At 44.3% G+C, this 13,630-nt stretch overlaps 1 protein-coding gene across 1 annotated transcript in view; it reads left to right on the top strand.

The window, feature by feature from the left end:
* PSKH2 (protein serine kinase H2) overlaps positions 1-13,630 on the top strand; it is a 427,454-nt gene that overhangs the window by 30,566 nt on the left and 383,258 nt on the right. The window lies entirely within an intron of this gene.

The following is a 13,630-nucleotide window of genomic DNA, read 5'->3' as shown; positions in this document are numbered from 1 at the left end:
ATTCCTCAACCCACAAACAAACAATTCTATATAGACATAAGGAAGCAACAGGTAATCAGGAATAAGGAATGGAAGACAGAATTCAAATCTAACCTTCCCTCCCAAACAAGAGAGAAAAACGGATTTGAAATCTTACACTTTTAAAAAGACATTTTGGAAACGGCTGTGTAAAACAATGAATGTGTGCAAAAATCCTTAATTCAGTACAAATCCCTATGGGAGCAACATGGGAAAGGTACTAACAATCATGAGCTATAGTATGAGCAAAAGTAAACACTTTGAATCTGAATGGAAGGTTGAAAATAATTTAGAACAAAAATCACACATGTAAAACTTTGCAAAAACCGTGGATGCCCGCCTAAAATTAACCAAACGGTTTTTAAAATTTGATCACAGAAAAGGATGTCATGTTTACGGTGTTACTTTTACAATGTCTAGAAACCTCCCCTAGCTCCTAGAACCAAAATCTAATTTTACCACAAATACATATTTATACAGTGATAACCTCTGAGAAAATCAGATACACAGGTTACATATTTTGTGGGTCATATTTCAATCCAAACCCCAAGTCTGTGGGAACTGGTTTAGCCTTTCTGCTACATTTTGGAAATTTTAACCATGAAAGATTTGGACTACATAAAATTAGATTTAAAACTACACACTTTTCATATGTTTCCTCATTCTTGCTTCCAAGTTAAATGTCTTGAAAGTTCAGTTACAAAATAGGCTTTTCAAAACCAAAAGGAAGTCTATTGTCACTTATCAGTTTTTTTCTTTTCCCCAACTGTAAGCAAATGTTAATTCCTTTGAAGCAGGATGAGGGGCCTCTCTCTTGACTGAAGTTTACTGCCCTTCCCACTTGAAAGGTGAGAGTCTTAGCCTGCTATTGTCTCAGCCTGGAGCAAAGACAAATGTCTGATGACGACTTGGGAAGTCCCTTTGTCCTGGGTATTCAAAACCCCCAAGCTTGCAATTAGCCTTTCCTGTGCCAGCAGTTTATGAGGTTTTACCCTTTCTCAGGGTTAGCACTGGCAGAGCAAGTTTTTTTTAATGTATCGTTTACCAACTTATCCTGGGTTTAGCTTTTATTTTCTCATTTTAAATCTTGACTGAAACCTATGGAATTGAAACAGTTTATAGGAGTACTTTTACCAGCAGGAAATATTTTTTACATTTCTCAATGAGCATGCCTTTACACAACAATGTACATTTAAATAGGCGATTTTGCTCTTTAGTCAGGAGAAAAACACATTTAACCTATTTCTTTAAATTCGGTTTTCATCTGCAGGAAATATACACTTTGTACTGCTCTAGTTCTTTCCTTGAGTGCTGGAGTTGTTTGCAGCATGGATACATCTATCAGGCATCTGTTTAGAGTCTTTCTCTTACATCTGATTCTTTAGATACACTTGCAAAGTTTTAGCCAAGTTTCCTGTGTAAATGAAAACACAGTCCCTCGTTGCTTTTGACAGGAACTGCCATTCAAATGAGGCCCTCTGAGAAACAATGGATGATCCTGTGCATTGCAGGGCCTTTTTAATCACAGTGGTTCATGAGAAATGATGATTTAGCACCAAACAGCACTTTTTAAGATTGGGAAAGTGTCATTTTAAAGAGATATTTTGGGTTTTGAGCACAATAATGCTGCCTCTTTCACTCTTTCACTCCACGCTATGTTAAATGTTGCAATGCACACTGGCACATTCCTGCAGTGAGTACTTTGTTCCACCCCACCTGAAATGCGTTTGGCAGGGCGGTGCCGCCATTTTCTGGTTGTTACAAAAAGGCAGTTTAGAGATCTTGGCATGCACGTGGCCATTTTGTGCTGTTTCTTGCACCAATGCAGCAACGTGATGTAGCATAGCACAGCTGAGTGAGTCAAAATATCCAACAGATTCCCCCCCGACTTCGTCTGGACTTCCAGTCGTGGGGGAGTCGGGCAAGTGGGATTTCTTTTTCTTCAAAAGCAGGTTTAGCGGGGTAAAGTCCTTCTTCCATCAGCAAATGATGCGACACGCTCTCATCGTTGCCTCTATTTGGAATGTGGAACGATACCCCCAGCCTTCTCTCAGGTTTTCTTTTTTGGTGTGGAGCGACACTCCGGATTTCCTTGGGTTTCTCCTTCCGAGTCCACGAAGAGGTCCTCCTTGGTTGTTAGGCATAATCAGTTCAAATCTATAAAATAGACCACAAACCGGTTATGACAATTTTCCCAGTAACTGTCCTCCAATCGTGATGACAGCAGTGGGATACATGCATTCAGTGAACATTGAAATATTTCTATGCTTTAGAAGTATCCCCCACTGGGTTTTCTATGGACTGCTCTATTTGCTGCACAGTGTGCCTGGGGTGGCAACTCTTTAGTTGATTAATGTGGACCCTCCTTTCTTCTGTCAAATCACCGTTGGGGATGCGGATTCTGTAGGCGACTGGTGAGATTTTGTACACAATTTCAAAAGGTCCCCGCCAGCTAGGCAAGAATTTTCACTCTTTGGTCTGGTTACTTTGGAAATTGTACAAGTAGACCCTGTCTACCACTTGATATTCCTTTTTGGTTGTCTTTAGATCATAGTGGGTCGTCATGCTGTCTGCAGATATTTCTAGATTCCGCTGAGCATACGCAAAAGCATGTTCAAGGTGTTTTCTCAGATTCTCAACATGTTCATGAGTTGTGGAGGCATTTATCAATGTCTGCTCTTGGGTTCTATAGAGCAGATGCTGGGGTAGCACCTTCCTTCGTCCAGTCATCAGCTCAAATGGAGACATCATAGTTGCAGAAGAAGGGGTAGATCTGATGGCCATCAGGACAAGTGGTAATCGAATATCCCAACTTGGCCCAGAGTCTGCCATAAACTTTTTTAGTATGATCACAATGGTTCTATTGTACCTCCCAACTCCACCACTAGGCGACCAGCGGTGTGCAATGTCTAGTTTCCTTTTTACCCCAAGTATCTCCCACATCTTTGTCATCACTTTGCTGGTGAAGTGACTACCTCGGTCTGACTCAATCCTTTGGGGTAGTCCAAAACGCGAGAAGATATGATTGATCATCAGGGTAGCTGCTGTTTCTGCCTTGCAATTTGGGGCCGGGAGACATTCCACCCATTTAGTAAACAAGCATGTTACGGTTAACATGTACTTGTTCCCCCTAGAGGAGCGAATCTCGGGCCCGATGAATTCCACTTGTAAATCTGACCAGGGCAGTGTCATCCCCCTCTTTTGGAGGGGAGCTCGGTGTGTGAGGGATATTGGCTGAAATTGTGCACACACAAGACACCCTTCAAGTATTGGTCGAGGTCCTGTCCCATGTGTGGCCAGTATGCAACCTCTCACAAGATTTCTAATGTAGAATGAAACCGCCGATGACCAGCTGTGGCCGCATCATCGGCGTGACTTAGCATCAGGCTTCGGATTGAGGTGGGGACCACCCACTGGTCACAGCCAGATATGGATCTCCTCATCAACAAACTGTCTTGGATTCGGAAATTTTTGGACATTTCATCAACACTCTGAGGTCCTCTTTCCCAATGCAATCAGTATCCGTCAGGGGAAAGTACTCTAGGGTCCTCAATGTGTTGATACAACTTACCAATGATTGGATCCCCTTTTTGAGCCGTGATTAAATCAGCATCTGGGGTCTCCTTACTCCACTGGGCAGTTGAGAGTACATTGTGAGCATTTGTCTGGGACCTAGTGATAGCAGTGACCTGGATTTCCCCCAATAGGGTTTCTTGATCTCAAGGAGATCCCATTGGATGGCTCCGCTTTGGCCAGCTGATCAGCTAGGTCATTTCCAATTTTGTCTGGTCCCTCTATTCTGGAATTTGACCCTTGTTCTTTTTCCAGTAGATGGTCATCCCCCTAGTGGTGACCAGATCATCAATATTTTGTATTAGCTTGCTATGTTTGAGTGGTTTGTTGTTAGCACATAGCATGTCTCTGGTTTTCCAATTAACCAGGTGCTCCATGAACCCGTTCCGGACATAATGTGAATCAGTGATTATGACCAGTTTGTGGAGTTGGTGTTGGACGGCAGTGAGGATGGCTTGATGAACTGCCATCAGCTCTGCCACCTGACTACTACGGGGATTGATTTTGTACCCAGTGGAGGGTTCCGGGGCATCATTCACCCAGGCATTCCCAACGCCGGCCACCAGTTCCTTTTCCCCGTTGTTGTCAACATGGTAGGAGCATCCATCCACATATACAGTGGGCATTCCCTCGCACTTGTCTTCTTCATAGACTTTGTGCGGGGAATTCAGGTACGCCTCCATGTTGTCCTGGGTTTTAAGACTTTCATCCTCGAGGCAGTTTTCTCTGGCACAATCATGCAAGTCAGCCAGACCTTGTGCGAGGGGACTCTTCTTGTTTTGGCCATATCTGACCTCCACAGGAAAGCCTTGCATTGACAGAATCCACGAAGTAATTCTGGAATTACTCACATTTCTGGCCCGGATTCTGTCACTTTGGAGATATTGCAGAGGCTGGTGTGGAGTCTGCACTATGATGTGTTCCCCCTGGATGAACGGGCAGTCATTTTTCAATGCCCACAACGTTGCCAGGAGTGCCTTCTCACAATCGTTGGATTTTTCCTCCACAAAGGATAAAGTCTTAATTGCATAGGAGATTACTTTATTGACCTTGTCTTGCTTTTGGTATAATACTGCGGTTAAGCATGTATTTGAGAACCCTGTTTCCAAGAAGAACTCCTTGTTTTTGACAGGGTAAGCTAGACAAGGCGCTTGTGAGAGGCTTCTTTTGGGTTGCTTTACCGCCTCAGCGTGTTCTGGTCCCCACTCCCAATTGACCCCACCCTTCAACAGATGGATCAGGGGTCTTGTGATCTCTGCATAATCCTCAATCAACCTCCTACTGTAATTAGTCAGTCCAAGGAGGCTCCTTAGCTCACACAGAGTTGTGGGGGTTTAGTCTCAGGAGTGCTTCCACTTTCTTTTCCTGGGGACAGAGACCCTCAGGAGTTATCTCATGCCCCAAGAAATTGACCTGGGTCCTGCACCACTGTGCCGTTTGGAAGGATAGTTTTGCTCCGGCAACCTTCAACTGGGTCAGAACATAATGGATTTCCACTATGTGTTCCTCCACAGTTGAGCTTTCGATCAGAACATCATCTACATAGGCCAGGTTACCCGTTTCACCCAGGTCAGGCATGGCCTTGTGTAAGAATATGTTAAATTCATTGCAGAGTTGATGTATCTGAAGGGGGTCCGGGTCCAAGTGTATTGCTGCCCCCGAAGGTAAAGGCCAGCTTGTATTCGTCCTCCCTACTGACAGGTACAGTCCAGTACCCATTGGTCAGGTCAATGGCAGTGTATACCTTTGACCCCTGGATCTGGGCCAGCCCCTGGTCACTGTAGGGGAGAGGTCATCGGGACATATGGACCCGTTTGTTTAGCTCCCTTAGGTCAGCACAGAGTCTCCACTGGCCATTGGGTTTTAAAATCCCCAGCACTGGATTATTAAAGGTGCTGTGGACTGGACGAATTATCCCACGGACTCAAGGTTTTTGATTATTTCTGCGAGGGACTCCATGGATGCGAGAGGCAAGCAGTATTGCTTTACAAACACTGGAGTCATACCAGGGTCTGTGGGAATTGTTGTTGTATCGATTTCGGTGTGACCACAGTCATATGAGTCCACCGCAAAGAGATCCTGAAAATCTAAGAAAACGTGTTTCAACTTTTGCTTTTGCTCCAGAGTCTCACAGGCATCAGCTAGGTTGAATCTCTCTTCAACCATTTGCCTGCCGCCCAGAAAGACTTCTGGTTTGGCTATTTCAGCGGCCACCTCCAGCTGGGTAGAGAGGTCCCTGGTTAAAGTATTGACCTGGACCGAGTGTTCCAGGCAGGGGAGGCAGTCCTTGTGGACCTGGAAGATCACCTTCTGAAGTCACAGGTCACCTAATCCTTACCATAAGGGCAGGAAGAGTACACCAAGAAATTCACCCCTTGCTGGGTGAAGATCCTGTCTGGTGTTATGTCATCGTCACTATCACTGTCAAAACAGTCATTGGGGATTGGTTCTATCAGTTCATTACCCAAATCTATGAAAAAATGTCGGTCATCAACCGCCATTCCAATAATGGTGCCTGCCCCCAGAGTGATACTCCTAAGGTCGCTGTTATCCATCAATATTGGAATGGTGTTGTGCTCTACATTGACTAATGGTGTTGGGTTTAACCCCAACCCTTGCTGTTGGAGGTGGGCATTGAGGTGAACATATGCGTCAGGATTTTGCAGTTTCTGTCCTCTTTTAATTTTTAATTCAAGTGGGAATAGTTGTGTCTGTCCTGGGATGGTGATTTCTTCTCCAATTTGAACTTAAACTGCATACGGCAGCAATTGGGCTGACCGAAATGCTTTTTCTGAATCATCAAAGTCCATGGGATTACCCCTAATCGGGACCAGGCTTTGTAATTAATCAGGTCCAAATGAATGGCAAAACAATTGAGAATGTCACTGCCTAAATAGAATGCAGCAGGGACATCTCGCACAACCCAACAATTATGTACTATGCTTTTGTTGCCCATAGAAATTTTGAGCGTATACCTGCTGGTAGGGGATGTTTGGAATTGGAGATTCCAGGCCCATTTCCCATTTACTAATCAATTTAAATGTGGGAATGGCTGGATCTTTTGGGAGTTTTCAGAACATGGCTTCGCTGATGAATCTCTTACCGTTGTTCACGCACACTACGACAAGAACAGATTCCTTCCCCTCATTTCACTGAATAGGGATGATTAACTGTTCTCTAATCTTCTGAATGTCAGCTAAACTTTGAGCTGGTCTCTCATCACTCTTGACTATGGAGTTGGGATTTTCCGATTGTGAATTAGTATAGAACTTCAGAGTATTTCCTTCCAGTGTAGAATGCCACTTGAAACTGGAAGTAAGGTTGATTTTCAGAATTGGAGAGGACTTCCAATCACCAGTTTGTTGTCCTACAGCAATTACTGTCACATCAGGAAATTGATGGTTTTGAAAATGGAACTCAATATGATCCTGTTTTTGTTCGACCATGTGGCAAGTGCCATTTACACTAACATGGTTGATACTATGTTTTAATTTTATTGGCCAGTTAGTCTGGGTCCAGAGGACCTTGTTCACACAGTCTATTAGGGGGGACAACCTTCGCAGGATGTCATTCCCCAGTAGACAGGGTGTGCCCTCCGGCGTCACGGCTATGACTGGGTGTTTCACTTTGTGTCACCCAATTTTAATATCCAGATCTGCAGTGCCCTCGACAGGAATTTCATTCCCATCAAAGTTCTGAAGTTTTCCAGGAAGAGGGGTGAGAGGGATCTGGTATCTCTCCCCCTTCCTGAATTCAGTTGATCAAAGGCCCTCTTTGACAGAAGAGTGGCTTGGGATCCAGTGTCCACCAGTGCTGACACTGTACACTGCCCTTGTATTTGGACCGGGGCATAACATCTTCCCTCCTTCTCCCCAAGGGAGAAGAGATAATGTGCATTTTGGACCAGTTGGTTGGTCAATTTCCTGATTCTTTACTCCGACAAAGGGGTAGTTTGGGCATGATTCTGTGTGGGAGCTTGGGGATCTGCAAGAAAAATGCAGTAGTTGGATATTTGGGGAGTTTTGGGCTCCCCTTTTTCTGATTCTGGACCACCTCCCCAATCCCCCTTTTTGGAGGCAGTCACCAGAATAGGTTTGGGCAGTGTGGTTTCCTAGATCATCATTTTGGGGTTTAATAATGGGCGAATCTGAGTTAGTCCCCACATCCCCCCAGCCTTTCTTAGGATCTCTTGGGACCCATTTTTCTTTGGGAGGAGTTCCCCCATCTGTGAAGGAGAAGATCTTTTTTCCAGAATCCTCTGAGGATCCCTTTTCTTCAAATTGGAGGACACTAATCTCCTCCACAAAATGGGCCTTTTTGGGTTCTTTATTTCTCCTACCCACCCTCTGCTCCTTGGGTTGTAGACGTTCGGGGGCAGGAGGTTTTGGTTCTGGTTCCTGGGTTTCCAGGGGCTTTTCACAAATGGGGAAGGAAGCTTCCTCTACGGCTTTACACCTCCCTTCCCCCCGTGCCTCCTCTTCTGGAATCGGTGAGTTGTCTGGGTTCTCTCCCCGTCATTGTTCTGGAGTACCAGACCCTTGGTTTGTGGGATTCTGAGCCGCCATGTTCATCTGAGGGTTCTGCTGAGTCCTCATCATGCGACCCAGATCCTGGGACAGGTTCTGGACCTGGTGCTCCAGTTGTGACACCCGTTCTGGCTGGTACGGGGGTCTCTAGTCCATTCTAGGTGAATTACGGGAAGGGTAACTATCCCTTCTCCCATAGTACCCTGGGTTTGGAAAATTGGGGTAACTCTCCACCCTTGATATCCCCTCTCCCGGATTAGGCTGCCTGGGCTCAGGAAAGTGGGGAAAGAAAGGAGGGTTGTTCTGTAGGTTGAAGTTTTGAGGGTACCGAGGAAAGAAACTCAACCCGGCATTTGGGGGATTACTGCCCTCCTGGGGAAAGTTAGGAGGGAAGTTTCCTGGGGTGGTAGCTACCTGGTTGGGTTCCCCCCCTTGGACTGGTGGAGTGCACACATACCCCAGAATGGGTTTGTTACCCTTGTATCGGGGGCTAATGTAATCAGGGGAGTTAGGGGTCCCATTTGTGGGATTACCTCCCTGGCTACCACCTGTCTGGGATTGGCCCGAGGGCCTTCTGGTTCTTTGGCTGGATGGATTTTGCACAGGTATATTTTTAAGGCCCCCGTCTCCAGATCCAGATCTAAAATGGGGGCAACCTTCACCTCTCGCACCTTAGCAGCTGCAGGGGTGTTGGCTGGTTTGGGGTTTTTGTTTGTGTTTTTGCTATCTACGGGTTTTTGTACCTCATCAATACGGGTCGCCTCTTCTAATACCCAGTCCAGTGATCTCGTTTCATGAAAGTCCCTCACCAGCTGGGTCATTATATATTTGGAAGAAGGTGGTGATGAACTCCCAACTATCGGTGCACACCCTCCTGGTGGTCTGCGCAAAGGCACGTTTGAGCTCCTGCACAAATTCTTGTGGGGCCTGATCTTCCCTGCACTGCAGATTGTAGGCCGCCTTGCGGGCCTCTTGGGGGTTCCTATGTGCAGAGAAATGTTTTAGGATGGCCGCCCTGTAGGTGGACCATCTTGAGTGGTTCTGATCCTCCAGTCCTGGAGTATTCAGGAGAGAATGTCCACTTCACATACTGTATGCAATTCTGACTGTCTTTCAGCTGAAAAGTGTATATCATCTGTTCATATAATTCTAGGTGTTCCCAGACAGAATACTTTGCATTTTTATGATATGGAGTTATAATACTCCGAATGGCCTTGATTTGCTTAAGGTGATCTTTTTGCATAGCTCTCTTAATTTTGTTTGTCTTTTTGGTTTTAGCCACCCGAGTCCACTCGTCCTCAGAGTCGCTGCTACTGGAGGTGGCTTCTTGATCCTCTAGGCACTCCCTGATTCTGCGAGCTTGAGAAGGCCTTGCAGAATTCTGGGGCCTAGTTTTCCTATTCCTGTGGTGCTCAGAAGAGTCTTCTGACTCTCCCCTGTTCCCAGGATTGGCGGAGTACCCCCCCCCCACTGCCCTAAGTGGGTAGAGGTCTTCAGGATACCCTTTTTGGGCTTTATCTCCTGGGGTTTCCCACCAAATTTCACCAACTGATCTTTTGGAAGGCGGTATATTTGAGGGTCCAGTTCCCTGACTCTCCCCTCATATGAGTCTTCCTGGTCAGAGATATTAGCCCTAATCTTTGGGGATCTGTACAGGGACACCCGTCCATCAATTTCTGGGGGGCACTGATCTGTCAGTCCCATCTTCCCAACTATTGAATTCTACCATCCCCATGGCCCCTGGTTTATATGAGCCAGTAGACATGAAGCTGACAGAGTTCATGGTATTGAAGGGGTTTGTGTCCCTGAGTACAGGGGTCCTTCTGTGATGATCAGGAGTTGCTCTATCCATCTCTACTTTTTCTTTTTCAGCCCCTATTTCCTGGTAATAAGCAATAATCTGAGCCTTTTGTTCCTCTATGAAGGCCTTACTGGTCTCAATGATTCGCTATTGCATTGCTACTTGTTGGTGGAGCCCATCATTCTTTTCACAGAGAACCTCATTGTATCTCTGCGCTTCCTGCATGGTCTGGGAATACAGGGCCAATTTCTGCTGCAAGAGACTCACCTCCTGAGTTTTAGCATCTTTGGTCTGGGTGTTCCCTTTCAGAGCATCCTCCACCTGTCTGGTGTGCTCTAGTAGCTTCACATACTCTGTCTTTAATTCATTGGGCTCCTGCAGGGATAGCTTTCTTCCCTCTGGCTTGGTTTTTAATTGGCTTATTTCGTGGCCTAAGGCGTCTCTTTCCTGACTTAGGGTGCCCCTCTGTTCAGCCAGGTCATCCCTTTTTGTTTTTTGATGGCACTGGATTTCTGGCGCTCCTTATCAAATTCTGTTTGAGAGTATAGGTCTCTCATTATTAATTTATTATTTTCCTCTTGCACTATTTTGTTTTGTAGGTTAACTATCTGTTCTGCGCAGACCCTATTATATTTTATCTGTTGATTTAACTTCTGGTGACTCTCTTGCAGAGAGCCAACCCTTCCCTGACACTCCTCTTTTAGTGCCTATAATTGGGTGTCTTACTCTGCCTTCTCTTTCTGTAGGAGAGCCAGATCTTCTTTTCATTTTGTGACATAATCTCTAGATTCTGCCTCTAATTCTTGATTCTTCAGTAGCCTTTGTTCTGCAGAGTCTAGATCATTCTGGATTCTCTCTAGTGATTCAATTTGATTCTATGCCAGAACTATGTTTTCAGCGTGCTTTTTCCACATCACTCCGATGTGGAGGTATGGGTAGGCCGCAATTCTGGCAATTTTGCTTTGCTCCTCTTTAAATTTTGGGGCCATGTACAATTCACTAAGAGCTTGGTGTAATGGGCCCTTGTCCTGCCATGTATACAGGTCCATGGTAGTGACTTGTTCTGTGATTTCCTGCAGCCAGACCTTCTCATTCTGTTCTGGCCACTCACCCCTGACAAAAATCTTGGATCGCCATTTTGGAAATATCAATTTCTTTATTAATTATTTCGGGGTTGATTTACTTTTTACTTTTACACACCGTCCTGGTCTTGAAGTATTTGTTTTGGGAGGCGCTTGTACAGTGTAGCACAGTACACCAACCAAGCAAAGTGTCTCTACCCTGCAAGTTAGTCTGCTGTGCTAGACTGTCACGGGTGGTAAAACAAACTATAAATCACGGCACGAGCCCCCAAATCTGTTAAGTATTTCAATTAGGCGATACACTCTGGTCTCAGCCTATTATGCAGCGCACAGCTGAAATGCTTATTTTATTATGTCTATAGGTTCAATATTTTGAGTTAAATACCACTCATATCACACTCCTTCTCAAATACCCCAGGTCACGATGGAACAGGAACCAGGCTGGTTGGTAAAGGTAATGTTTATTTATTTATTTAAAATTCAAATCAAACATCTATTTTTTAATAGGAAGCAGCAATCACCAATGTGGTGACAATAACAGATAGGAAGGTATGTAATGCACTTAAATTCACTCTACAGCAACACAGAAGGAAAACACCAGAACAGAACACTTTTGGCTTGTTTTGGAAAGGTAGCACTTAAGTTAGGATTTCCACCTGCAATATTCCTCAATACACAAACAAACAATTCTAGATAGACATAAGGAAGCAGCAGGTAATCAGGAATAAGGAATGGAAGACAGAATTCAAATCTAACCTTCCCTCCCCAAACAAGAGAGAAAAACGGATTTGAAATCTTACACTTTTAAAATGACATTTCGGAAATGGCTGTGTAAAACAATGAATGTGTGCAAAAATCCTTAAATCAGTACAATTCTCTATGCGAGCAACAAGGGAAAGATACTAACAATCATGAGCTATAGTATGAGCAAAAGTAAGCACTTTGAATCTGAATGGAAGGTTGAAAATAATTTAGAACAAAAATCACACATGTAAAACTTTGCAAAAAATGCGGATTCCCGCCTAAAATTAACCAAACGGTTTTTAAGAAAAACAGGTGAAATACAATGATTTGGAGTGCGGTTTTTGGGTTAGGTACACTCTGGAATTGAAATGAGGTATCTGGCTATTAAACTGAGGAAGATATGCAATGTTGAATGAGAGGCGTTTTTAGAAAAATCGGGTAGTGAACACAGAAAAGTAACTCAGTTTGGACAAGAAAATGTTTACTATAGTTTTAATCTATGACTAGAGCATTCCGGCTAGAATACCAAGGCAGACAAAGTAAGCTCTGGAGTTGATTCAGGACTTCAAAACAAAATCCCCAGTGCCTGCCCCAGCAAAACCAGTTGGATCACTCGAAGTAAGATTGATAATTTAAGATTTACACAAGATAAAAATGACTAAAGAAATGGCGCTTAGCAAGGTAATTCAAAGACAAGATTGCAATATGGATTCTGACAAGGTTACAATTGATTAAGGTAAGGATAGGATGGTTTAGAGATTGGGATGAGACAAGGCAAGGCAGGGTATGCTATGGTTTGTCTATGATTCCTATTAATACTTACAGTCCACTTTAATTTAGGATTTTGGACCGTCAAGGGTTCTGGTCATCACACGGATAGGGTCTAACCAAGGAAAGCTGGGAAAATCGGGCAGAACAGGATCAGGTGGGCGGTTCTGGTCAACGGACTGCACTGGACTGCACTGGACTGGCCCTTCTGGTTACTGGAGACTGGGGATCAGTGGGATGGTGAGTTTGCAGGCATGCATCTAGTAGTAGCAAGCCAGCTGGATCAGAATGCTTCCCTTGGGTTTTGGGGATTTTTAGAATCTGAGGCCTAGCTGAAAAAGGGTTCAGCAATGCATAGGCCTTGGCTTTGCAATGAAAATCAGGAATCAGGATCAAGTAGGATGAAGAAATCAGGAACAGGACACCACGCAGGAATTCAGGAAGAAAGTCAGGAATCAGTGTCCGTGTGTGTTGTCAGCTTCCCTTATTTATCATGCCAAATGACATCATTAAAGTATATGGCAGGGGAAGGCTTTCTGTCCACACCCATAATGCTAGGATTGGGCAAGAGCATAGTTTCCACCTTGCTCTTCACTGATTGGATCACAGAAAAGGATGTCATGTTTATGGTATTACTTTTACAATGTCTGGAAACCTCCCCTATCTCCTAGAACCAAAATCTAATTTTACCACAAATACTTATTTATACAGTGATAACCTCTGAGAAAATCAGATTCACAGGTTACATATGTTGTGGGTCATATTTCAATCCAAACCCCAAGTCCATGGGACGTGGTTTAGCCTTTCTGCTACATTTTGGCAATTTTAACCATGAAAGATTTGGACTACAAATTCCCAACATTGTACATAGATGTGCATTTACCCCTGGGATGTGTCTACAAAATGCTATGTGTGCAATATCAATTCTTTCCCCACAATCTGTCATTGTTTACAACTTCTTTTCCTTATGTAGTAGTGAGTTCTACCAAGTCCTCACAGAAAAAGCATAAAATTAGATTCAAAACTACACACTTTTCATATATTTCCTCATTCTTGCTGCCAAGTAAAATGTCTTGAAAGTTCAGTTACAAAATAGGCTTTTCATTCCCAAAAGGAAG

This window comes from Ambystoma mexicanum, chromosome 5q (assembly GCF_040938575.1).
Source record: "Ambystoma mexicanum isolate Mex_15411 chromosome 5q, UKY_AmexF1_1, whole genome shotgun sequence".
Classification (NCBI taxonomy): Eukaryota; Metazoa; Chordata; class Amphibia; order Caudata; family Ambystomatidae; genus Ambystoma; species Ambystoma mexicanum.
The sequence above is the reverse complement of the archived record's forward strand: the minus strand, read 5'-3'. Positions and strand labels throughout refer to the sequence as shown.